Source organism: Anabrus simplex, chromosome 3 (assembly GCF_040414725.1).
Source record: "Anabrus simplex isolate iqAnaSimp1 chromosome 3, ASM4041472v1, whole genome shotgun sequence".
Taxonomy (NCBI): Eukaryota; Metazoa; Arthropoda; class Insecta; order Orthoptera; family Tettigoniidae; genus Anabrus; species Anabrus simplex.
In genome coordinates this window covers 257,118,458-257,146,319 of record NC_090267.1, presented here as the reverse complement: position 1 = coordinate 257,146,319, position 27,862 = coordinate 257,118,458, and positions in this window count along the sequence as shown.

Sequence of the window (27,862 nt, the reverse complement as noted above, 5' to 3'; positions counted from 1 at the left end):
AGGGGTCCTTCTCCAAATCCTGTGTAACTGGCATTAGTAAGGAGGGTCTACCATTGTAATGAAAAAATCCGTTCTCCATTTGACTGGCAGAAGGCAAAGGAACGTGCAATTTTGCCAAAACTCCCGTACCCAATTTTGTCTGTCAGTAGGCAAGGGTGCCTCCCATTAAATAAATTACCCATCTAAAATGTGACTGGCATTAGGCAAAGTGGCCTGCTATGTTAATTGAAACTTACCAACTCGAGTGTGACTGGCAGTAAGGTGACTGGCATTGGGAAAGGGGCATGTTATTATAGTGATAACAGCACAACACAATTTTGACTGGTAGCACGGAAGATGACTAGTATTATGATGAAATCTCCTCAACTGTAATGTGTCCGAAGTAGGAATGGGGGCCTGTCATTTTAAAGAAAACACCCCAAATCGATTGTGACCGCACTGTAGGCAAGGAGGTCTGCTGTTGTAATGAAAACTTCCGAACTCCATTGTCAGTGGCATTAGACAAATGAGCCTGACATTATCATCATAACTCCGCAACTCGCACTTTACATTGGAAACAACGTAGGGGGACCTCCCCAGGCTGTCTCTCGGATAACACTAAGACACGTAGAATTTAAGATAATCTTATTCATTGGGTGTACAGTAATTTACTTTGATATCCGTATACAATGTACAATACCGCAGCGAAGCACGGGTACATTTGGTAGTATGTATGTATGTATGTATGTATGTATGTATGTATGTATGTATGTATGTATGTATGTATGTATGTAAACGACACATTTCCTCCTAAACTACTGGAGCAATTTCAACCATAGCTACATGACCCTAACCGCACGGCCAACTTAACTCGATCGGTGAAAAAATTGAGGTGAAAATGAGACAACGAGTTCATAGGGAGATCCAAACGATGGAATGGAATGCTAGATATGAAAGGGGTCAAGTAAGAGATGGCACTAAAATCACATGGTATAGGTCATGTCACATATTTTCTGCACCCTGTATTTGTGCATCTGGTCTCATGAACATGGCCTGAAAAAGGCACATTTAATAGAACTATAATAGACAATAGCAGCAGCACCCCTAGATAGCCCTATGTTTCGTGAAGAGGACAATACGATTGCCAGTTTCACACCGCCACGAACAGGCCGGTTGGCTTCACGCCCGCAGCCTGATGTATGTAATGTTCCTCATTGGTTAGCTCTGTATCGACCGAATACCTACTTTGATCTTACACTGGAAATCAGCCAGCTAAAACTCAATTCCTCAGCAATTCATCCTTTATATATAATGTTAAAACGATATATCTTAATAAAATTTGAAAATTATCTTCCAGAACAGAAAAGTGTAAGTTAATAATAAGAAGAAGAAGTGAAGTGGCCTTCGGTTAATAGGGTCTCGGTTCGACTCCCGGCCAGACTGGATATTTTAGCCTGGTGTAGTTTTGATCCTGCTCGGGAGTCGGGGCTGGCCGTAACCAAAAACGTAATGGAGAATACGTCCCTCCAGATGGGTTTGCTATCATGGAGGGCATACGACTGTAAAACTGGGTTTAAACCACGTTAGTACAGAAAATAGATAATTGGGGAAAAGGCCAGGAAGAAATAGAAAAAAATAAAATTATTATAACAAACATAATAATATTCCTTTTCCCAATCATCTGGACTCGATAAAATGTGTTTGCCAACTTAGCCATTTTATAGCTAGTTCTAGCTGTTTTTAAAAGTCATTAGCTACTAAATCTTGAGGTTAGCTATTAGGTACATTTTTACTATAAATTTCCGTAACGGGAGAAATATTGGCTTTCGCCATTTTAATGCTTTTCATCAAGATTCATGGATTTTTATATTGAAAATCCACAGCCTATTTCCAGTCATCTTACGGGGTCAGGAATGGAATGAATGAAGCCCCCGTCTAGCGGCCAGGGCAGGAAATGTGCCGGCTGCCGAAGCCTGTCGCACTCCTCTGAGGCAATGATTAATGAATGACAGATTAAATGAAATGGTGTTGGAGAGTGTTGCTGGAATTAAATATGACAGGGAAAACCGGAGTACTCGGAGAAAAAACAGTCTTACCTCCGCTTTGCCTAGCACAAATCTCACATGGAGTGACCGGGATTTAAACTACGGTATCCAGCGGTGAGAGGCCTGCGCGCTGCTGCCTGAGCCACGGAGGCTTCATTTCTTATACTGCAAGTGTGAAAAATGAAATATCACATGCACAACGTGATAACCTTTGAATGAGCGGCCGACTCTTTCACCAGTCTGCGTCAGCGAACAACAGAATTCCACGCTACAAGCTCATTAGGCGTTCGTGAGGCACAAGGAAAAATAGAAATTAGTGTTTGTGTCAGAACTTTATGCTCTGCTTGCAAGTGACAAGGCATAGTATCACGACTGACATTGAGTTGTACTGTAAAATGGTCCGATGAACTGCGGTCACACCTTCCACACGATATAAATACCTTTTTGTTCTAGTTGCTTTACGTCGCACCGACACAGATAGGTCTTATGGCGACGATGGGACAGGAAAGGCCTAGGAATGGGAAGGAAGCGGCCGTAGCCTTAATTGTGGTACAGCCCCAGCATTAACCTGGTGTGAAAATGGAAAACCATTTTCAGGGCTGCCGACATTGGGGTTTGAACCCACTATCTCCCGGATGCGAGCTCACAGCTGCTCGCTCCTAACCGCACGTCCAACTCGCCCGGTGATATAAATACTACGTAAATGACAAGTATTTTGTTACTGTCGGGAAAACCCTGAAAGTACTGAAACCTCCAATTGTTGATAATGCACGTGATCTTGGTGTTGTGTCTGATAAGATAATATACACTTACTGATAGCCCATTGGAAAAGTATTGCTTACGCCAAATAACAAAATACATCAATACAATAAAGTTTCTGGTTGGGGTATATGATAGTGAAGAAAAATCCCTATCAAGAACTCGTATTCTTGCCATTTCCTTTAATAATATCATATTCAAATGTTTATTCAGAACGTAACTTTTGTCACGATAACATTGTAAAATCAAAATGGAGAAAGAGAATGATGACACAAACATTAGATGCTATTCAGCTTGTACGTTTCGGCCCCAGAAGAATTAATTAGCTGCTACCATTCCTACAAACTCCCTACAGGATTGTTTAAAATAATTGGCACTACAGCAGTATACGCTTACGTGGGTGATTCTAATACTGCTACTATATCTTCTGCTACCTCGAGCAGTTCTATTGGAGGCGAAGAGAAGGATGAGACCTTATTGTTCCATAATTGGATGAGTTCATGTAGCTTTTTTTAGTCTGTAACTTTAGCAAGATTTACCTATATTTTAATAGAATTTACCTACTTGTCGTGTTTGTGAGTCGGCAACACCGCTGGGCCGCAATAAGCAAAGGTCAAGACGCTGAACGCTAAGCTGTGGAAGCTAATACTGAATAATTGCATGGTGTTACTCCGTGTCTAGATGAATGGTGAAGGTGTGTCAACTGCGTGCTCAACTTTCTCCTGCGAAATAAGTAACGTCATTGACTCACAAGTTTCCTTACTCCTTGATATTGATGACTAAGTTTCGAATGTTAAGGAAAAGTCGTATTCCTTTCCTGAGCTCATTTTACCCGAAATCTGTAAAATAACTCCGAATGATAGATCCCTGACCCCGTTTAAAGCAATTTTTTTGTTTCATATGAATGTATATTTGGCCATTTTGGTGTTATTCTTCTCATTTTAGTGATATAAGAACCGGGCGAGTTGGTCGTGCGGATAAAGGCACGCAGCTGTGAGTTTGCATCCGGGAGATAGTGGGTTCGAACCCCATTATCGGCAGCCCTGAAGATGTTTTCCCATTTTCACACCAGGTTAATGCTGGGGCTGTACCTTAATCAAGGCCACTCTCCGCTTTCTTGCCACTCCTAGCTCTTTCTTTTACCATCGTCGCCATACAACCTATCTGTGTCGGTGTGACGTAAAGCAAGCTTTAAAAACAAGTGATATAGGCCTAGTCCGCCTCTGTGGTGTAGTGGTTAGCGTGATTAGCTGCCACCCCCGGAGGTCCGGGTTCGATTCCCGGCTCTGCCACGAAATTTGAAAAGTGGTACGAGGGCTGGAACGGGGTCCACTCAGCCTCGGGAGGTCAACTGAGTAGAGGTGGGTTCGATTCCCACCTCAGCCATCCTGGAAGTGGTTTTCCGTGGTTTCCCACTTCTCCTCCAGCCGAATGCCGGGATGGTACCTAACTTAAGGCCACGGCCGCTTCCTTCCCTCTTCCTTGCCTATCCCATCCGATCTTCCCCATCCCTCCACAAGGCCCCTGTTCAGCATAGCAGGTGAGGCCGCCTGGGCGAGGTACTGGTCATTCTCCCCAGTTGTATCCCCGACCAAGAGTCTGAAGCTTCAGGACTCTGCCCTTGAGGCGGTAGAGGTGGGATCCCTCGCTTAGTCCGAGGGAAAAACCGAACCTGGAGGGTAAACAGATGATGATGATGATGATGATGATATAGGCCTAAGTAAGATTATGTTTAGTTATATTTTGAGGTTTTGTGTTCAAGTAGAGGCGTTTCTAATAAGGTACATGTTTCCGTGGTTTCCCATTTTCACACCAGGCAAATGCTAGGGCTGTATCTTAATTAAGGCCACGGCTGCTTCCTTCACACTACTAGGCTTTCCCTATCCCATCGTAGCTGTAAGACCTGTCTGTGTCGATGCGACGTTAAGCAGGGAAAAAAAGGTACATGTTATCTGCGTCGAGTTTGAAACACGGCATTTCAAAGTTCTTGTATGTTTAGTCATCAGCCCGAAGGCTGTTTGGATCCTCAACAGTTCCGCCATGAGCTGTCATAGATGGCCTAGGCATCACTGATTAGGCGTACTAGGGAAATGAGGAGTGAGGTAGTTTCCCGTTGCTTTCCTCACCGAGCCAGAAGTTGCTATTACATATCAGTCTGCCAAGCCCACTGAAATGCATGCACCAACCGACCCGATGAGCAACATTTTCACACCATTCATAACAGGGACTGGCTGCGTAAGGAATGGCATTAATAGCATCGCTCATACCTCAGTCACTTTCATTTTGTCAAAGCCAAGGATAAGACAGAGACAGATCAATGAAAGTAACAAAACTGCTCTAGCCCATACCAGAAGACTTAGTGCACTGTAAACACTAGGTCGCACCAGCAAAGGCATATGTCAAAGTACTCTAATAGATACAGTATATATTTGTTTCTCTTCCCGAAACAAATAGGAAACAGGCTTAGAAGACGTGAAGAAGCGATGCTAGACGAACGTATACAGACAGATACCAAAACGCATGCTAATACATTACTTCGAATGTTTGGTCTTTCTTTAGGAAAACAGGACAATGTTACTGAATGATTTTTTTACAATTTGCTTTACGACGCACGTCTCATGGCGACGATAGGATAGGAAAGGCCTAGGAGAGAAAAAGAAGTGGTCGTGGCCTTAATTAAGGTATAGTCCCAACATTTGCCTGTTTTGAAAATGGAAAACCACGGGAAACATTATTCACGGCTACCGACAGAGGGTTCAAACCCACTATGTACCGGGTAGAAGCTCACAGCTCCGCACCCCTAACCGCACGGCCAATTCGCCCGGTCTACCGAAGGAATACATACAGTTTGAATGTACATACTGTGGCTCTGTCAGTTTGCGGAATCAATGTGTCTGCTACATTGTCGCCAATCACTTGTGGTATGTTTAATGTTTTTAATGTATCTAATACTTGCTAACTATCCCTAAAATGCTTAAGTCATGTTTTACAGTTTTAGGTCATATTTAGCTAGTTTGTAGAGCATATTTGATTGAATATTTTTACTTCTGAACCCTATTGATGACCAATGAAGTGAAGAGGAAGACCGTTTAACAGTGATTCTGTAGGTAACGTGCAATGCATTGAAATTTCACCTCGCATAACGGTAACATGCGAAGCTTTGAGATAGATTATAATTGATAAACTTTGCACCCTGTTGGTCTATTCAGATTATACTTAAAAATATTAAATTCCTCCCTTCCAGAAATTCATCCAGCCATCATTAGAAGTGCGTGAACTCTAATGACGCGCGGTAAGTTTTCTAACGACGCTCGAGGTCACCACACAGTAGTATTGTGTAAAGACTCGCGACGAGTGATTGAGGTCTGTTTATGTGGCGTACATTATCGACCTATCGATATTGTACTCGATAATGGGAGCGCCACTCGTTCCTTTTTGCCCTTTACAGCGCACGCTTTCCGTTTATTGCCGTCATTACAATTCTGTTAGGGATTGTGCGCCGCAATAAGAGTCAAATGTCGGCTCGGTGAAGCGAAGCGACAGACAGTCTCTTGATCGACAAATGAGATGCCGTATGATAATGCAATTGTCAGAGAACTGGTGGTGGTTAGTGCTTTAATGACCTCCATGAAATAAAGAACGGAAAATCTTCAAAAAGCTCGTAACCAGGCAGAACTCAAAGAAGAAGGAAAAGAAGACGGGACAAGAAGGAAACGAAACATATAAGTAACTTTAATGAGAATAAGAGCCATGGTGCATGCAGTAAAAGATATGATTCCAATTTTAAATTTTTTAGATACTTCTTTACACACGTATACCCAGGAAAAAGATCGCAGAAAAGAATAATTCACGTGAACCAGTGTTGTAAATTTTTCTTTGTCTACTTCTTCTCAATGTCCGGCTCCATGGCTAAATGGTTAGCGTGCTGGCCTTTGGTCACAGGGGTCCCGGGTTCGATTCCCGGCAGGGTCGTGAATTTTAACCTTAATTGGTTAATTTCGCTGGCACGGGGGCTGGGTGTATGTGTCGTCTTCATCATCATTTCATCCTCATCACGACGCGCAGGTCACCTACGGGTGTCAAATCAAAAGACCTGCATCTGGCGAGCCGAACATGTCCTCGGACACTCCCGGCACTAAAAGCCATACGCCATTTCATTTCATTTTTTTTTTACTTCTCCTCAATGATTAACTGAAACAAAGGGTATCCTTCATTCCTAATTCCGGTCTGTTTTTGCATCCTCTTCGTGAAACTTCGTCTCCTGTAGGTCGTGAACGTTTCTATTTCTGCATCTTGTCATCTGTATTGTACTTGATCTCCTTTGTATCATCAGCTTATCCCATGTTATCTACTTCCTCCATTATTCTAATTTGTCCATACGATCTCCGCCTACATCTCGGCGATTGTTACGGCCAGAAATTTGACGGAATGGTTTGTTATAATTTAGAGACCGGAATTTTATGTGGTATAAACCTCCCTTTTAGGTTTCTTGTATGCTTAAACTAGGTTTATTTAAGTTTTGCTCCGTGGATGCGGCTACCGACATCTCCTAAGAATGTTTTATTATTATTATTATTATTATTATTATTATTATTATTATTATTATTATTATTATTATTATTATTATTATTATTATTATTATTAGGTACAATTTGCAAGATAATATTATGCAGTATTAATCCTTGGAACACGGTTCCACTTCTGCAACAGAAGTATTGACGGAACTGTACAGATTTTCAGAAACCTGGTGTTGAAGTAGAAGCATTTCCCAAGTTGCTTGAAATACTAATGATAAGAAATACATCACGTCGAACATTCTTAAAAATATGTTTTTAGATGAAAAAAATCTGGAGAATTACAGCGATGAAAGGGGATAGGCAGGTCAAGAAGACCCATAAACAGACACTAGTAAAATGTTAAATTGAAGAAGTCATGAAGACCAAGGAATTCCAGAAACAATTGTGGACAAGATTTATGATGATTATTACAGGAAGAAAATGTCTCACGACTATATGTAAGTGATGCAAAAGTATTTTGCTCTAAAGAAAATATTGTAAACATTCTAGCACATGCAAAACAAAACAAAGAGTAGCTTTTTGTCTTGGGTGCCAATGCATTTTGTTATATAATGTCAATCAAGGCGTTCATGATGGCAACATTTTGGGAAGTTTATGATTATGTTGCACCTATTTATTACCTGGAATTTGCAGAAATATGAATTTCATTCGTCTAGGAGTATTGTGCTGAATGACTTCAGACAATCAAGGATTATGCCATGCCCATGTGCGGGTAAACGAACGACGATATTCGACGCGGCTCGCGCGCGCCGTAATTTCTACTTATAAATGTCCCGCGTACACAAATGAAGAATGGGATATCTACTAACTGATTTTTACAGGGGCACTACAACCAGCAGGCAGGTTAAGTCAGAATATGAAAGGATAAAAACCGGACGGTCGCTCGCAGCATGTTGCTTAGCGCTACCTGTCTAATGCAACCCCTTGGATTAATACACCTCGTTTACGACCGCATAGTACTAGTGTACAGCAGCACTACATTTGATGTCTGCCTACCGGCAATGGCTAGTGTGTTCAGCAACGACGAATACACAGACATCATTTTAACCTGTGAGGAATCTGGTGAGTCTGGAGCCAGAGCTCCAAAGAGACGACTGCCTTCTACACACGTATTTCGCCGAACAGTATTAGTTTTGTTTCATACAAACAACTCTCTTATAGTAAGTTCTTATATTTTCTTTACAAATGCGCCATGTTTTGGAACGTGTGCAGTAAAATGACTGCTATTTGTTTCACAACATCCACAATACAGCACGTTGTAGCACTCCTTCAAAAACAAGTGACTAGGCATCCCATGCATCACTATTGCATGCGGGACAATTGAAAGTTGAATGTGTGGCGCTCGCAAGCCACCTGGTGTATGCATTTCCAAGAACGTGGAGGGAAGAGTGGTCCAAGGGTGCAAAAGGATAACAGAGAGAATTGCCAATCTCCCAAAAACGTACAGTAAATTTTCGTCGCAATCCGAAGTGGTAAAATAGAAAATACTCATCTCGAAAAGTTTCCTTCCCAAGGTTTACTTGTTGGTGTTGAAGATAAATCATTTTTACTATTATACGCATCGGATAGTGCCAGAGATAAAAAGGTTTTGCAAGACGCAAGTTCTAATAAAAATATAATTTCGATTATTATACCTCCTATGACAACATTCTATTATCAGCGTATGGATTTGCATCATTCCCGTAAATATAAACATTGTTTCAAAAGACTTGTAGATATCATGAGATTACGACGAGATGAAAGTCAGGAAAAGCTTTTCGACAAGCACTTTAACATAGAGCTATGTATATTCCGTCATCTATAATCAATCATCAACCACTGATTAGGTATTCTTATACAAATTTTTCGTAGATTTGAATATGTACCAAGCCATGAACTGCACTGACATGTGTAACCAAACTCTTATCTCGGCAATCGACTTCTAGTAACTGTATGGTGTGACTCTTCCCTTCCGCCCAGACTTTTGCACGACTTCCAATGTACCGTGGCTACAAAAATTCCTTTGTCCCTTTATAAAATGGGTCGCAAAACAATATCCTAGATTAATTCTTTTGAATTCTCGGAGAAACCAATCTCCACCAATTGAAGTTGAAGGAAATAGAAGACGAAATAATAAAACAGGACAATAGGAGAATAATCCGAGAAGGTCACCTCGTGGTCCCGGATATTGACTTCGAGTCACGCCCTCCCTCAGGGGAACAATGAGGGACGAACAATGAAGCGACGTGCTTTGCTTCACGCAATCCAATTAGCAGGAAATGTGAAGTCCCTGGAAAATTAACGCTCAGTTTTTCAACCTACCTGCTTTCGTTAGAATATTCCGATGTTAGCGCATAGGAAGTTTCTGATTGCTGCCAGTGCGAGTTTATATATCGCAATTATTGTTATTCTTTTATTAATTAATGACAAAAATATGCTTTCCCCATTCAGGGGTTCCCATAGGACATAGCCTACCAAAGAATTTGATTATACAATTACAAGAAAGAGAATATGAAAACTCGTATACATGAGACTGTAACTTACGGTCTGTTGAAGTGATTACGTACGACTGTAACAGAGCCCTTTAGTTCGGTAATCGCAATTCCTAAAAGAAAGACATTATTTAGATGGATGCCCTTGCAGAACTTTACGAAGAGGCCTAGAATAATAGATCTCCTTCCAATCGTCAAACCGATTACCAGAATGGTGTCAAGCCTATATCCTCACTTGTAGTAAGGAATGGTTGGACTATAGATGGTGCATTTCTCAGTGTGCACATCAGGTTGCTGCTCGAGATATAACTCTGTTCTTACGGTCGAGTCTGTAACAGTACCTAATATCGACACATGGTTATCATTAATCCATAGGCCAACGCTGTAAGGAACTATCTACGTTTGCCCAGTGTTTTGTTTCTCAGTCACCTTAGTGGCTCAGACAATTAAGGCGCTAGATTAATGAGCCCAAGTTGGCAGGCTCAGTTCGGTGGTAAAGTAATCGCCATGTAAGGCCATACACTAGAAAGTAAGTATCGCTGCCCGATTCTCTTTTAATCTCTTTTTTGTAATGCTCATCACTGCTACCAACCTGCCTAGTTACATATTAAAATCACCGGACATAACCATAACAAAGTAACTTCAATGTAAGCATTGATAATGATTTTCCCCTACCCTAGTAAATGACAAATGTTAAGATGAAATAAATCAAGATATTTATAATTAAGTCGGTTTCCACGCTCAATGAGGAATTGAGGAAATAAAAGCACTTCCTCACTCTAATTAATGGTACTTATTTATGTCTTTATTTTGATGTACAGTAGGACTACTATAACCATATTCTTGAAAAGACGGGCGTGTTAAACGATGCAATTTATTTAATAAGTCTTTGCAGTTTGATTTTCGAAAGTTCCAGACATTGCTTAATGCCTTTCCTTTCTTTTGCGCGAACGTTTCATTCTCTCTTTAACCAGTAAAGGAGAGAGATTATTGGGCACATTTTCAGCTTGCAGGCTAGTTATAACTTCAAGCTTTTCCAGCAAACATATAGGAGCACTAATGTGCAAAGCTAGGTGAACGGAAATTAGGTCAGCTTTCAAGCTCACTGCCGAATGGAGAATAATAATGTTATTGGTTCTACTAACTACTTCTATGGTTTTCATATAAGCCGAGGTGCCCGAATATCGCCCAGCAAGTGTTCTTTTATGTACCGGTAGATCTAGGCATGAGAATGGCGTATTTGAGGACTTTCAAATACCGCCGGACTTGAACCCACCAACCTGAGCTAGTCATACATTCTCTTTTTCATTCACTTAAAATAATTTTAAACATTTCCTGCCTTTATTCTGATTTACGCATTGCTATAACTGTATTCTTAAAGGGAGGGATGAGAGAGAGAGAGAATCTAGATTGTATAATTCATTGCAATTTCTATTAGTTCAAGGACTTACCACTTAGGACATATATGTCCTTCCTTTTAATAATAATGCTAATATATTTACATCCCAATGTACTTTTCCGGATTTTGGAGACGCCGAGATGCCGGAATTTTGACCTTCAGGAGTTCTTTTACGTCCCAGTAAATCAATGGGCATGAGATTGATGTATTTGAGTACCATCAAATACCCCTGGACCGACGCAGGATCGAACCGGCCAAGTTGAGGTCAGAAGGCCAGCGCTTCAGCCGAATGAGCCACTTAGCCCGGTGTTCTTTTTGCTCGGATGTTGTCTTCTTCTTTCTTCAATAAGCAGTAGGGGTTGGGGTGCATTTTAAACATATTTTCAGCATCAAGTTGGTGTATCTCAAGCTTAACATTAGGGAAACCCAGGAAATGTACTTTGCTGGCAGGACCTAGTGTTTACAGTGCACTATGTCTTTTGGTATAGGCTAGAGCCATTTTGTTACTTTCATAGATCTGTCTCTGTCTTATCCTTGGCTTTGACAATAAGAAAGTGACTAAGGTATGAGCGATGCTAGTAATGCCAATCCTTATGCAGCCAGTCCCTGCTATGAATGGTGTTAAAATGTTGCTCGTAGGGTCGATTGCTGTATGCATTTCAGTATGCTGTATGCTGTATGCATCACAATGTAACGTAATTTAAAAGTTGTTGCACTCCTTACAGGTTTACAGGCTGGATTCACGAAATACTGCTGCTTTTTGTGCCTTTGGGGCAGCCGTGACACCAAATACCACTATACAGTCAAGGAATGGCGTATAAGGAGGTCATATGTTCCTGGAAACGTAAATGTGAACAATACCCCATTGGTTGAGCCCGATAAAATCATTTTGCCTCCCCTTCATATCAAGTTTGGCCTTATCAAGAACTTTGAAAAAGCTCTTAATAAAGAAGGCGAGGCCTTCAATCACTTAAAAGAACAGTTTCCCAAACTAAGTGAGGCAAAGTTGAAACAGGGTATATTTGGTGACCACAAATAAGAAAATTGCTGAAAGATCCAACCTTTAATACCAAACTCACAGGTAACCAATTAGCTGCTTGGCCTTCTTTTAAAGCATTGTGAAGGGCTTTTTGGGTAACAGAAAAGATAACAACTATGTTACTATTGTGAATGATTTGTTGGACAACTGTAAGAACACGGGGTGTAGAATGTCGCTTAAAATTCACTTCTTACATTCTCACCTTGATTTCTTCCCGGAAAATTTGGGAGCCGTAAGCAATGAGCATGGTGAACGCTTTCACCAAGACATTCTTACCATGGAACACCATTACCAAGGCCATTGGAACCCTTCGATGATGGGTGACTATTGCTGGGGTCTTGTTAGGGAGAGTGATGAAACGGCAAACAAAAGAACAGCTCCGTCTCCGTCGTCGCATTTTTCAAAAACCAAAGACGGTTAAGAGTGAAAATATCCTCTGAACTATTTTGGACCTTTTATTGGCATCATGCCCATACACGGTGTGTAAATTTAAAATTGTATTGATTTCAAACGTTCTGAATGTGTACTTTTGTTTGACTTAATTCTGACAATTTCCGCTATTACCATTTTGTATTCTGCTGTATATCTAGGAAATCTAACGTCATAGAGAAAAACTGATATTACCAGTGTATTCAGCACCCCAAAATTAGGTAAATCCACCTATTTACAAACCGGATGCAAAAAATGTTTAAATTTGTTAACTAGTGTTATTATTAACTTGTAAGGAGAAGCAGATTTTTCAGAAAACGAATTTTTAATGACCAAGTAACTGTGTTCTTGTGAAATTATACTTACGTTAAATAAAAATAGAATGAATTACAACCGAGCTGGGTGGCTCAGGCGGTAGAGTGCCCGCCTTCAGAGCTCAAGTTGGTGGACCCGATTCCGGCTCAGTCTGGTGATACTTGAAAGTTCTCAAATACTTTAGCCTCGTGTCATTAGATTTAATAGTACGTTAAAGAAATTCTGCGGGACCACTTTCCGCCTCCTCGGCGTATCCGAAAATGGTTAAAGTACTCTATTTAACGGGACGTAAATAAAACCAATAACATTCTTATTTATTTATTACATCCAAAGATAGCAAACAAAATACGAGTATAAATATCCAACAATGAACAAAAATAATCAGCACTAACATAGATAATTAATATCGCAAAATGCTGTAAAAGAAACCTACATAATATCACAAAATAGACTGTGTCCAACAAATATAAAAATACAAAAAGAAAAGTATAACCTAGCACACGAAAGATTGTACACGATATTATTTCCGTCATGTAAATTATTATTATTAATTTTCCATGTCGCAAATCGCATCAAAGTGTCAATGGATATTTTACTCTTGAAGACAAATGGTGTGTCTACATGCTAGCTAGTCAAACATAAGTTGATTATGACTGGATCAAAAGAAAAAAGACGTGGTACATTGCTTGAACCATTGTAAGGAAATCCACATGGCCTTAAATACCGCAATAAGAAATAAATCCTTAGAAATATCGAATTATAGGGCAATATCAGGAACAAACGCTGATGACTCACACGAAATACTTAAAAGATGCATAAACCTACAAAAAGTCCGGTTCTTCGGTTGAATGGTCAGTGTAGTTGATTTCGCTTAAGGATTTTACTATTAGAAGGCAATATCCTTCATGTCACATCGTGCCTCTAAATCATCATAAGATTGCCTAGTAATATCTATAATCTTACACATAGTGCTCAAAAATAAACCATATAGCAGCAACACAAAATATGAGAGAATTTAACACATCCTATGTGATTTTGCAATAATCCTCCAAAATATCTGACGTACACAGTCAGCTTAACTGCATCAAAACAGTAAAAATATACAAATATTCTACTCTGTGTAGGTAGGCCTACAACACAAAACCGTCGTCTATTATTTTAGCACTGCAAATACACAAAACAGCACAAGCATGACATTTAATTAATTGATGATTATTATTTATCCTAAATGATGGGTGTTCTTTAGATGATGATGATGATGATGATGATGATGATTATTATTATTATTATTATTATTATTATTATTATTATTATTATTATTATTATTATTACCGTGGTTTGGTGGATCAGCAGAGGTGAAAGAAGGTGCCGGGGTGAATGGGTCTAACTGCCAAATCAAAGTTAAATTAAAACTTTAACAAAGGTTATATTTTCTTTGTTTTAACAAGCAAGAATAACAAAATTTAACAAGTTTTCACTAGGTGGTATAACAACGGTATAGCAATAAAAAAGGGTTAGAAAAATCCAAAATTTCAGATCCTAGACACACTTGGGCTACACGCCCCTAGCTTTAAAACCTTTGAGCTCCTAGTTCAACTTTAACCAAGCGACAATTTGTTCAAAAGGGCAGAAAACCCCAGATACATGGAGCACTTGCTCCCAATAACAATATCAGGCCTTCCACAGGCACTTTTACAACACAAGAAAAGAGCTGACACGCTCTCAGTTTTTCAAGCCTCTTCAAAGCAATAGTAGACTTTACAATTACTTGCCAGTAAGGCACCACCTACAAAATGAAACGGGGATATCTTGTACCCAACCTACTGGGCCTTACAAGAAAAAGAACAGGTTAGGTAAATGGCCCGAAATACCAAAAGGAATGGAGGCGGATACTTGCACTCCTCTATGTAGCTTCTTAAAACCTAAAAGGCACTAGGCCGATGAAACAGGGGCTATTCCCAAACTACGGAGGTGACTCGTATAAGAATTATTTAAGACATAAAGGAAGAGAAGAAAATCAGTTACCAAAACGTAGTCACCTCAAACCAAAATGAAGGGGAGCTCGAGAGGGTAAATCACTCTCTATCCCCGAATTACAGTTACAGATTTAATTAAGTTTTTACATAAGCCGGCAGAAAATTACATGTTTAGAAAGAGAGGTTACATGGTAAAGGTTTCGGACCTTTCCCGCGGGTTAAACTGCTGAGCTAGCAAGAAATAAAGATGTTAACTGGACATTACCTTGCTGAAGACCTGCTGCCTGATGAAAGACGCACCACCCGCCTCCTGATTCACAACCTCACACTTAGTTAGACGTAGATTAAGTGGCCAAGAGATGTGAAAATCAGCAGTTTATAAACCCTCGGGTGAGGTTCGAGACCTTTCATGAATAATTAAGCCACACCCTCTCAATTTTATTGGATACCTTACAGATACAAACCAAATCGAAGAAGAAGCCGGTGATTGGCTGAAGATTAATTGCATAAATTCTGGATTGGCTAACTTCAAAACTGGGGGAATAAAAAGCTAAATATTGCCAACCCACAAATGAATGAACGAAATTTAGTAAAGAACAAACTTATGAATACAAAATTTCTCAAATAAAGTTCCTTCACTTCGCACCAGGGTGCATGGTCATAGTTTTTCGGCAGTGACATCTATGACAGAATGTCCACACTTCTTGATAAATAGTAAACAAAAACAAGTCGAAATTCACACAGTGACATCTTCAGAGGAAGGGTTTAAGTAGGTCCCGTTTAAGTTCAGTATTTCTCCAGTAGAGGAGTTCCAATTGGGGCAAGATTTAAGCGTGCGGCGTAGAGGTCTACCTCCTGGTATTATTATTATTATTATTATTATTATTATTATTATTATTATTATTATTATTATTATTATTATTATTATTATTATTATTATTATTATTATTTCCTTCACATATCAACAATATTTGTTGTTTGAGTCATTAGTCTATAGACTGGTTTGATGCATTCATGCCACCCAATTATGTGCTAACCTTTTATATTTCTACGTTACTACTACAACCTACATCTGCTCTAATCTGTTTGCCATATTTATACCTTGGTCTACTCCTTCCGTTCTTACCACCTTCACCTCCCCCGAAAACCAACTGAACAAGTTCTGGGTGTCTTAAAATCCGTCGTATCATTCTACCTCTTCTTCTCGTCATATTTAGCCGAATGGATCTCCTCTCTCTAGTTCGATTCAGTATCTTACCATTCGTGATTCGAGGTACCCATCTCACCTTTAGCATTATTCCGTAACACCACATTTCAAAAGCTTGTATTCTCCTTCTGGAAGTAATTATCGTCCATGCCTCACTTTCATACAATGCTATGCTCCGAACAAAAGTCTTTTAAAATATTTCTAATTCCTATATCAGTATTCAAAGTGAGAAAATTTCTTTCCTTAAGAAAGTCGACGATGCCACCTGAAAATTCTGTCAAGAATTTGACAGAACTTTGGGACACCTACATAGAAACAAGGCACCTGGAATTGATGACTGCCTTAGGATAAATCAGCATGGTGAGGATATTCCATTTAGTGGGTAAGATGTATGTTACAGGGTTAGTGCCATCCAACCCACAAGAAATCTAATTGCGATGGCAGAATGAAATTCAGTGGTAGGCAAAGGGAGAGAACATAATGCAGTAGGAGTATTCGGATTGGGACAAAGAACTGAAAGAGGAATTCAGCTAGTTGAATTCTGCACCGAACATAATTTAGTCCTCACTAATAATTGGTTAAAGCACCACAAACGACGGCTATATATGTGGACAAGACCTGAGGACACTGATGGCACTTCCCCTCTATCCTATATCTTACAGACTAAATTGAATAATCTTACCATTCTGGTTTATCCTAAGGCAGTCAGAAATTCCGAGGGTATATCAAAAATATCCTTCACTACCGTGTCAAAAAGGTCTGTCGAAATAGGTTCTCCTACTTCATCAGCATTTACAGCCTCAGTCTCTTGTTGTTCCACAACCATATCATCCACTTCTTTACCTTGATACGATTGTAGGATATGTTCCTGCCATCTTTCTGCCTTGTCTTCTTTCTCTAGATATGTTTTTTTTCATCTGAGCTCTTAATATTCATACATCTAGTTTTCCTTTCTCTAAAAGGTTTCCCCGATTTTCCTGTATGCAGCATCTACCATTCCAAGAACCACGCAACCTTCAACATCCTTGCGAGGAGAGGACATCAACAATAACCGAGGTTAAACGACGACTTCACACCACGAGGTATAGTGCTTTACAGAATATGTTATACAACTTAACCACCACAAGGAGAATTCATTATCATAATGAATAAACAGACATATAACGTAATTTATCCTCTATATTTAGCAGGGATGGACTTGATATTATTGTATCATCTATATATACGTGGTTATCGCACGAATATTCTACTATAGCCACTGTATAGAACCATACAGAAATGTATAGAAAATAACCAAGCCAATAAAACTTAGAATAAAAGCAATGATAGCTTATTTGCAACATGGAGGTAGAGAGTGAGAAATATGGCATTCCATCTTTTGCCGCATGGCAGTCTTATTCAGATTTTTCTACATTATCGGAGGAACAGGCATAAAATGTAGAGTAAAAGTAATTATTAATAAGTTGACATAACTGGGATTTGTGACTATCGAATTTGGGTAGCTTCAACTCTTAAATTGGCCGTTTTGATGAAGAAAACAATCTTCGAACTCAGTAATCGGGAGTTTAAATTTGATGAAAGTCTCAGCTTGCATCCACAATGTCGCTGTCCTCACAATAGGCGATTAATTTCCAGGAGGAGCCTGAATCTCGTATATGAAAATTACCAAGTGTTCTGGCTGCTGCATAACACTTCAAGTTTCAACACAATGCGTACTTTAACTCAATGCTCGGTGAAGCCTTTCACCGTTAAAGAAGTGTGCAACGAGCGAGGGCCCAGCGGTTAGTTTCGCATAGCTGTGAACTTGAATTCGGGAGATGGTAGGTTGGAATCTCAACGTCAGCAGCCCTGGAGATGGTTTGCTGTGGTTTCCCTTTTCAACACTAGGAAAATACTCGGGCTGTGCCTTAAGTAAGCCATTGATACTGAACCCTTTAGGTCCATATAGAGGGATACCTACCTTTCTTACCTATCAGCAAAGTTCATGAGATCTGTCTCTTGGGTCGTATCGGGTTCTACGTCACTTGCTGAGGTAAAGGTAGGGTTCAGTAATTTTAATCTATCTACTGGAATGAAAGGTCTGTTTAAAAGATTCCTATTTATTCAGGAAAATTCCGAAGCAATCTGATATGTCAACGGTATCATAGAAGTCAATTGTGTCCACTGGACACCACAATCATTTTTACATAAACGTCAGAACACTGGTGTGAGACTTTAACGTAACTGCCTGACGGGCATTCATACTAGAAACCATTGTCTCAATTATTAGTCATTTAAGAAGGGAAAGTGTGGAAATCCTTAAATTCGGCTTCCATGTGAGACCACATGTACCATCATAGTGATTCGTTATGGTCCAGCCCTCGTAACACGAACTCTGGACTCTGGGTATAATTAAGGCCGTCCAATCGGTGTGTGCCACACAGTGGTTCTACGGCATGGACCGTTAATTGAATCGATGTGACCTGCGTCTATGGCATGGACCGACATCTAATCTTCTAAGTTACTTTAAAGTCATTGTGGATGATGACCGCAAGGAAATGATGCTACAATGGCATATGGCCCTAATCCAAGTCACTGAGGTTGATGACCCCCTGACCATCCAAGTTTCTAGGCTGAAGGCTAAACACAATTAAGTTACATCGGTTGATGACCAAAGTTTCCACTTTACTATACCCAGCACATTCACTGCTCAATCAATCAAAGTTCAATAATTACAACCATAGCAATGCTTACAAACTTTGTGGCAGTAAAATCCATTTCCTTCGGATATGTCCCCTTAATCGTTACTTTATATTTTAAATATTCCCCAGAAAACAAACTAAAATTTCCAGAATGCATCTCCAAGTTATTCGCTTGATTAAAGTTATTTCAAAATGCGGTTTCACTGAATTTAATAATTAAATAAATATAAATGATTTAACGAAATGTTAAAGAACAGTAAATTTTATCTCCGCGGACTCTGATTTCTTCACAAATTCCTACGCAGCTGTGATGTGAATTCAATCTTGTGATATTTATCTGGCTGGAAAAGAATTTATCCAGCCTGCCTCTTTCCCGAAGGCCCCAGGTTGAATTCCAGCCCATTCCTATGATTTAATTTTTGGACTGAGCACTGAACGGTGTTCATTCAGCCTCGTGTAACAAACTGAGGAGCTATATGATTCGAGAAACAGCTGTGCCGGTCGTGAAATCCAAGTAGTAGACTCAGGGTTGCGTAACGCCGATCATGTACCATCCAGGATCTGTAGGCCACCGCTGAATCTACTGACTCGGTGAAAAATTCCTTCATCTTGAGAAGATCAGGTGGTGGTGATCAGTATATCAAAAGACTAAAATTTATTTATTTATTTAATTTATTTATTTATTTATTTATTTATTTATTTATTTATTTATTTTATACCAACGTGGTACAAACATTGAAACTTATCAACAGAAAATGTCAATGCACAAATTTCTATTGCTCAGTTTAAAGCTAGAGCTGCGCCCATCGTATCGTACAAACCTGTTACACTCCTGCCTTAGGTTGTCGCTACAGTCCTTCACAATATGATGGATGTTCTGGATTTGACTGCCAGAGTAACATGCATACACACGTCCTGCACGCCTTCTGTTGAGAGTCTTCCGGATTCTCCATGGTAGAGGCGGAAAACTATCGATAGTGCTATCGAAGATAACGACTACTATCGTCATACATCGATAGTCAGTTGCCTATTATCGATAGTCAACGATAGTTTTTTTTCCCCTCATTGGCTTATTTTTCGCGCTAACAGGAATTGTACAGCTGTTTGCAGTTAACCGGTGAGGAGTTTGTTCCACTTCATAGGTGTGCATTTAAGTATCTCTGCATACGTACGACTTCACTGCCGGCAAAAAGACTATTTAGCATTTTGGAAGGTGGGATTCTCCACTCAACCTAACCTTAGCTGAGTTGATGCCGATACGGGACAAAAAATGAGATTTACGAGTTGTCAGAGGTTGTATGTAGGCGAGAGAAGGTAAGGCACATTTTAGGTCAAAGACTAATTACACGATAGCAATTGTAAACTCTCCTGCCATCTGTTGAGAATGCTGTAAAACATTTTTCCAACGATATTACAATACCGGAGAAAATGTCGGGCGATCGCAAAATGAACACTGCAGCTGAACGAGAATTTGTCGGGCGGTTACGTTATGGGCAAGCGCGTGCAGCCCGAGAACGTCTCGGACGTTCCACTGAAGAGATTTATGAGCGATTCCGATTTGAATTTCAGAAATTACGTAGCATGAAATAGTTGTGCTTTCTACTGATTTTTTTGTGGATTGTGTTCAATAAATGTTCTATTTTCAGGCATAATGATATGATTCGTTCTACGTTTTGGAAACTATCGGTTACTATCGATAGTAGAGCTTAAATATCGGAAAATATCGATGGCGATTACTGTCGATAGTTTGCCACCTCTACTTCATGGCATGTTCATGACGATCGATTTCTCAGTAGGATCTGAGAGGACCCATAGGTATTCAAAGATAGGATCATTTCATACGTACGACCACCTGCTACTGATGCCAATATCGTTTGTAGTGACTCTGCTGATAAGACATGTGGCCATTGGGATGTTTATGCGTACGTCGGCTAGATCAAAGTGGATCAGTAGGTGGGGACTGCGGTTTAACTTCTATGTAGTCCCTGAAGAGAACATTCTGTCTTCCTACGTACAATGGAATGGCGACCATGGTTCACCTAGTTGAGCTTGGAATATTGCTTTCACTTATGCCACGCTGCTCACTTTCATTTTAACTCTCTGAACTCTATTGGTCAACTCTTGTTCTCTTCCGATCCATATAGTATTACGTTTACAAGACCTGCGCGAGTGATTCATTTTCAAGCGTTCCGTGGCCCGGAATTCAGTTAACTTATAGCCCAGCCTTACTTTGGGTGTTAGGATTTGTATTCCAAGTTCCTCTTGCCGATAGTCTACCTTCTTCTTCAAAGTATCAGACGTCTTTCATTTTTCTATCCGGTTGATTGCTGTTAATGGACTGTGGTTGCCAGGAAAATATTGAGAGAAATTACCTTCCGGCGATGAGTACGACAATTACTCATAAATATAGCGAACAACTCTTGAATCTTCTACTTACTTCATGCACACTTTCTGACACAGTACCTGACCGTTCTCTTGTACGGAACAATCTGCGCCAAACATTGCATACCTCGTCTTGTATTATGGCCTTTTGTAATAAAATATAGGATGCACGAAAAATGCACTCCAATAATCACTGGCGATGATAAAGAGAATCAGAGCAATTTTAAGTGTTGCCCGTATGAGGCGGAGACTTTTATTGATTTCTGTAACGGTTTACTGTTTGGAATATGTGAACTAGCAGAAAGTAAAACTTGATGTTTGGGTGATATTTCTGCCTAAATATAGTCGGTTTGTGTTGGTTCAAGCACTGTCTCAGTGGTCCACTTCATAACTGATACCCCGAGTGAACAACGTTCATGGTTGACGGTGGGACCGTTCTTCAGCGGCGTGTCGGACTCACCATTGATTACGAACCGGTATCCCTTTCTGTCATTTTCTAGCCTGCACACTGTACCTGACCTGGTATTGGCACGTGTTTACTCGTCCTTGATGATATTCCCAACACCTTCCGAGCACTGTACAGAGAGATACATACTCATTCCCCTGCTCATCCTTCATATGAAGGTAAATGTCGGCTCCGCTAACACTATCTGCAACCATAAACTGAATAAAAGACGCTGGGCGGTTCTGGACGAATTCATGGCAAAGCCGTACCTAGTCACTTTGCTTCCACACATGCAAACTATATACTAACATTTTCCGACGATACCATATTTCTTCATGTAATACGTATCAGAGGTGAACAGGTTCAACCGGGCTTGTAAAAATACCTCTACGAGAAATGTTCCCAGTTCCCAAAAAGGCAATAGGTAACTTTTCTTCTTCTTCCTCATCTTCATATTCTTGTCTTCTTACTGTGACTACTCCTCGAATTTAAAATTGTATCCTTCACTCCTTGCTTTACGTCTTTCACATCATTTTTTTAACACCAGCCTGCAATGATTTTCCGGTTTTGGTGAAAATAGGTGGTTCATATAGAAAGCGACGCGCTAATTTAGAAAACACCAACCGTTTTGTCGTAACACGTACAGCTTTTATGTAATTAGATATTTTATATATATCGATGTACGAGATTGAATGTAAATTTAAGGATATTTGAATTCATTTCGTCACGTTTCGAATTTTTTTCAGGCATCAAAGTGCATGAACAACGCTAATATTAGTGTGTAGATTTCAGTGAAAAAACCAGAAATGCATCATCAAGTACAGTTTACAAGATATCAATAAAAACGATATCCTAAAATTCTTATACAATGTAAATTTATGGAGATATGAACATAATTTTTATCACATACAAAAACAAAATGCCAGTCATAACAATTGCTGGAATACTTAATATTATGGCACTGTCAGGAAAAATAATACTAAGGGGAAGTAAGACACCTCTAGCATCCATAGGTGAAAATAAAATACAACGTCACTGTTATTTTATATAAGATGCTTTGTAAACTGTGAGAAAACCGGACTCCGGCAATGGATTGAGTGAGTTAAAATTATTTACAGTCATCTATAACATCTCAGATCTCAGAAATGAGGTTATTTACGGTCACCTAATTAATCAATTCCTTGCATATTTTTAAGGGGTGTCAGAATTTAGTGAAACGTGGTAAAACTCACGATATTAAAGAAAATGATGAGGCTACAGTAAACTATACGAGAAAATGGAACGCAGATTTGAACTCAGCGCACCTAAGTTAGTTAAGATCACCTACTAAAACCTTTTATCGGAGGAAAAAAGCATATTTTGCAGCCTTGATAATCTATTGTGGAATATTGTATTTTCCAGAAATATTAATAACCAATAGTGTGATTAGGATTATAGCATCACCATCATTATCATCACAATCTCAAGATTTGTGAATATTACAACCATTGTTGTTCATCACTTAAAGTATACAAACCTATAAACATATTCAAATTCCAACTTTCCTGATATGGTAGGCTTTGAGATATTTTATTTTATGAAAGTTGTGCAAAAATATCAGTGGAAAAAGGCTGCAAATTTCAACCTCAATTTTGTAAGCCGCAGTGTTAAGCAGTGTAAATACTTAGGTTGTGTGTGAATTTGTATATGATGATGCTGGATGTAGAATGTTAAACTACAGTAGTAGTATTTCTAGTAATATTTACTTTCCATGGAATTGCTTGTTGTACTCTTGTTGTTGTGTAATTACGTTTAAATTTCATTATTACACTACTGTACGTGATCATTGCCACCGGCGATGTATATAATAATAATAATAATAATAATAATAATAATAATAATAATAATAATAATAATAATAATAATAATAATAGGAGCCTCCGTGGCTCAGACGGCAGCGCGTCGGCCTCTCACCGCTGGATACCGTGGTTCAAATCCCGGTCACTCCATGTGAGATTTGTGCTGGACAAAGCGGAGGCGGGACAGGTTTTTATCCGGGTACTCCGGTTTTCCCTGTCATCTTTCAATCCAGCAACACTCTCCATTCTCATTTCATAGCATCTATCAATCATTAATCTATCACTTTGGGAGTGGCGACCCTATCGTACTAATAGCCTATATCTGCTTCATTCATTCCATCCCTGACCCGGTCAATGACCGGAAAACTGGTTGTAGGTTTTCATTTTCAATAATAATAATAATAATAATAATAATAATAATAATAATAATAATATATAATAATATGAAAAATGGACTGGACAAAGAAACACTTCAGGAGCGAGTACGCAAACTTGAAATAGCCTACCAAACATCCCGCACAATCTACAACAAAAAAAAATGCCGTTCCCAAAACACCAAGATACGTCACTATGAAACAGTTCTGAAGCCAGTAGTTCTATATGCAGCCGAAACCCTGTCTCTAAATGCCAACAAAGGACTCCTTGAAGAACTGGAGGAAAAAGAACGCATAATTGTGAGAGGAATCTTGGGATCAAGGTACAGAAATGGAATCCATCAAAAGAGATCCAACGAGGAAGTCTACAGCAAAATAGAGAAAATTACCGACTCAGTCAGAAAAGACGGGCACAATTTTACGGTCATCTGAAAAGAATGGACGGAAGAAAGTTAACTAAAGAAATCTTTCACTTTTTGATTCAAACCCCAAAACCACAATTCCCTGGTTTAGAAATACCAAAGAAGACCTGCAAATGCTACATATCTTAGCTGAAGATGCCCTTAACAGAGAACTCTTCCGCAAGAAAATATTGACGAACGGGCTAAACCGGGACGAGCAACCGAAGAGAAGATACGGTGCCCCTTGGACAGAGGAGCGCAAGCAGGCCCACTCACAAAGAATGAGGGAAATTTGGGCTCTAAAGAAGGCCAAGTTCAGTGTCAAATGCAACAAGACTTAACGTGGTCCTTGATGGCCCCAGCAAATTATATATATATAATAATATTTTAAAGTTATCTCTACCAGGCGAGTTGGACGTGAGGTTAGGAGCGCGCAGCTGTGAGCTCGCATCGGGAGATAGTGGGTTCGAACCCCACTGTCGGCAGCCCTGAAGATGGTTTACCGTGGTTTCCCACTTTCACACCAGGCAAATGCTGGGGCTGTACCTTAATTAAGGTCACGGCCGCTTCCTTCCCATTTCTAGGCTTTTCCTGTCCTATCGTGGCCATATCACCTATCTGTGTCGGTGCGGAGTAAAGCAAACATATATTTTTAAAAATAATTTTATTTTAGGAAAATTAATAAATAAATTAAAACCAGGCATACTGTGATACAGTGATTTGTAATATTTTTCATCCTACCTTATGTAAATGCCACTGTAAACGCACTCAAAAACCATAGATTGGCGAAACGAATCGTCTTTTATGTAATGAATTATACGGCACCGGTGTCATGAGGCCGGACGTCGTGATGAGTTGAAGCAGCAGATTCTCAGCCGAACTGCTTTGTAACAGGGAAAACAGATTGTGTGTTGTGATAATCGAATAGTTTTTGAACAAATGTTGCTCACTCCAACTGAGTATGATGCATGCAGCCCACGTAAACGCGGAGAAGGGAAAAGTTTGCAGAGTGCGACGAATATGGGTTTGGCTAAAAGGTGCATTAAAGAGTTAACCGCCTGTATGCATGAAATATGAACGTGGTTAGTGAACCAGAGCGGAAAGAGGAAGGTGATTTTATAAAGCTGCCTCTCAGCATTTAGTAGAAGGGGGAAGAACCTAGCACCGGCCACGAGGCAGCGCGAAGGGAAAATCACCAACACTGGTTTCAAATATCTAACAGTAAACGATACGCTAAACTCGTGGTTCACATCACAAAAATATATACAGTACATACATATATACTGAAAGCCTAGTAAGATATATGTGCTGCTTTCCGCATCAATTTGTGAAATATTTGGTTGCAAATAGGATTTTATGCCCTGTCCGGGATTCGAACGACGCAGAGCGAGTTCGGTGGCTGGAGCCCTAATTACGCTTAGGGAGAGAGAGAGAGAGAGAGAGAGAGAGAGAGAGAAAGAAACTCTGGATACAGCGTGACCTTAGTATTGCCCTCTCAATCGTGCAGGTGATTTGACGATATGATGCTAGGCTTAGGATGCTGCTTGTGTCACAAGACGTGGTTAATTTACAGGGTTCCAACCTAAGAATTGTACATTACCATCACTTCCATGCCTATTTCCTGGATACCAACCCACAGATTTCGCGGGTTTACCAATAATAATAATAATGATAATTCATCACACGTCCAGGCAAAGTTCATAAGTAGGATCTATAAACTTCGCATAATTTGCAGCACTTAATGATGTATAAATGTGATTTACTTCTCGGCGCATTTTAACGACGCTACTTAAGACACCATTGCAGTGATAACTGCCAGATGGCCCTTGGGGTTCTTAACTCAAAGCTGAGAGTCCCCATCATCACCACCACGCGCACAAAAAATCCAAAAAGACTCATTCGTAATTACTATGGAGCGCACGATCCGATTGAAAACAGTTCAGCAGTTACAGTGTTTAATGAGAGTCGAAGTGACCATCCACTCAACTCTGAAAGATGACTAGTAATAGAGCGAATAAATTCCCTTACCGGGTGAGTTGGCAGTGCGGTTATGGGCGCGGCTGTGAGCTTGAATCCGGGAGATAGTGAGTTAGAATCCCACTGTCAGCAGCCTGAAGATGGTTTTCCGTGGTTCCCATGTTCACACCAGGCAAATGCTGGGGCCGTAACTTAATTAAGGCCGGCCGCTTCCGTCCAACTCCGGATGTACTGTGCAGCCGCTCAGCTGTCTTGGCCAGGGCGTGTTTACCTACGCGAGTGAAATATAGCCTCAAAGTGGAAGGGTAAGAAGGAGGTGATATTACCAACCCCTCGTCGTATTTGTTTCTTTTCGCTGGCCTTGTTCCAAGCATGTGGTGTTCTTGACATGCGGAGATAGTTTTCGCCCATTTAAACGCACGGTAATTAAACTATTCACTTGATACATTCCCTCCAATTAGGGTATTAAAATAAAGTCGTAGTTAGGGAATTACAGCTAGTACCTCCAGTTAGGAAGGCGTGTTTCGATACCCGACTGGTACCGAAGTTCTTGGGTCGATACCAGAAGACCTTTGTAGGGTCACAGACTCCGGAGAGTATTGGAGTGCATGTTATTGTCTTATTTAAAGTGGTAATGCTCCACCGTATTATGTACTGTATTTTATTATGTATTCTATCTTGGGTAATTGTTCGGAGATTCATTTTTGGAATTACAGGATCACTAGCATTGTAATGTCCACATTGTAAATGTTAGTAATACGTTTGTCAACCCGGAGAGACACATGTATTCGGTAGTATGGTCATTTGTAATGAGAAATTATAGGCACCATAAGTAATAGGCAACAGCGGGATTTTAATGATTAGGTATTTGATTTATTTAAGCGGAACCTACTTATTAAATACTCTCAAAATCGCGAATATAAAACCACAAGAGATGCCAAGTGTAATCGTGTAATTTATGTTGTTCTTTAACAATAATAAGTGGATGGGATATTTGCATAAGGGGCAAACAGAGTCGTTGACCCTTGTAACGAAGTGGATATCCAAATTATGTCATTATCAAAGTGAAATGGAGTAGTCCCCTAAACTGGCAGTGAACCTGTAATATATGCGGTCTTGAGTGGTTTCAACTTGGGAATGTCAGAATACAATTCAAGAGTGAATAACGAACTCATAAGGACATTAGATGCCATTAACCATGCGATAAGTTGTAGCATATCTCAAAATTTGCCACGCAGGGAACTTAATTGGCATTTCACGCGTGTACAGAAATGTTCATAGATGATCTCTCAGTGAATAAAATTGGGTTTTGAAATTGGTTAAAATCCATTCTTATTCTGTCTTTGATTAATGTATTTCTCTTTACTATAGTGCCCTACATTCAAGATCTTTATGTACATGTCAACTTTATTTTCGTCGGATAGAACCATGACCCATATGCTCTCCAGCGATGCCGTTACTCTGAATGAAAGTAGGGAGGATGGGACTTCGAAGCCCGGGTTTGATTCTCCAAAGTTCTTCATCCATAAGATTTCTATCCGTGACATATTTGTGAGGCAGGATTTTTA